General features: G+C 46.9%; 1 protein-coding gene across 1 annotated transcript in view; it reads right to left on the minus strand.

Annotated features, from left to right (window-relative positions):
• LOC110039041 (putative acyl-activating enzyme 19) overlaps positions 1 to 929 on the minus strand; it is a 31,726-nt gene that overhangs the window by 23,144 nt on the left and 7,653 nt on the right. The window lies entirely within an intron of this gene.

The raw sequence follows: 929 nt of genomic DNA on the forward strand, positions 1-929 counted from the left end.
CCCTTCCCTATTTTGTATGCTGCCCAAGGAGAGGAGCCCTCCCTTCCTATTCTATCTCCTAGCTATTATACATTGTTTTATTGGCTAGCTTAGGATTTAGTTCTTGGTTATCTTTGATTTCAGAATTCTGCCTCCAGGTGTTTCTCCCTTCCTAAGGATGTATCAGATAGAGAGAAGATGCTCCGGTTGTAACCCATCCGAGATGGTGGCTATCCCCGCTTACTCCCCCTTCCCATGTTGCCGCCCTCCTCCCTGCTTCTTCCCTCCTCCCCAACAGCCTTCCCTGTTGCCACCCTCTTCCCCAGCAGCCTTCCCAGCTACCGCCCTCATCCGCGGCATCCTCCCCCTGTTGCTGCCCTCCTTCCAGCAGCCTCCCCCGGCGGTCGAGCCTCCTCCTACAGCCTTCCCTTGTTGTCGACCCTCCACCCAACAACCTTCCCGACCAACGTAGTCCCTCCGAGCAGCCTCCTTTGCTACCGCCAACCTTCCTTGCATCTCCCTTGCTGCCGCCTTCACTAAAAAAGTCACATACCTTGTATCCAGCCACCTCTCATCTAGGGCTGTCAAAAAACCTCGTTGTTCGCGAACAGCTCGTGTTCGGTTTGTTAAGTAGCTCGTGTTTGGCTCCGTTTACTTAACGAACGAGCCGAACACGAACAAGTTCTTAAAGCTCGCAAACAAGCCGAACACGAACAGCTCTTCGTTCGCTCGTGTTCGGCTCGTTTTAGCTCGAAATAAAAAATTTATATAATTATTTATATAACAATATATTACATATATTATTTATATTTATGTCTAAGTTTAAATCATAACATCTCATGTGGCAATATGGTTAGTGTCTTCTTTTGTATATATTTGGTCCAATTTCGAATCTCACACTTTATATTTATTTTCCTCAATTTAATTTTAACGAGCCAATTTCGAGCCGA

This window comes from Phalaenopsis equestris, unplaced genomic scaffold, assembly GCF_001263595.1.
Source record: "Phalaenopsis equestris unplaced genomic scaffold, ASM126359v1 Scaffold234924, whole genome shotgun sequence".
In the NCBI taxonomy this organism is placed as follows: Eukaryota; Viridiplantae; Streptophyta; class Magnoliopsida; order Asparagales; family Orchidaceae; genus Phalaenopsis; species Phalaenopsis equestris.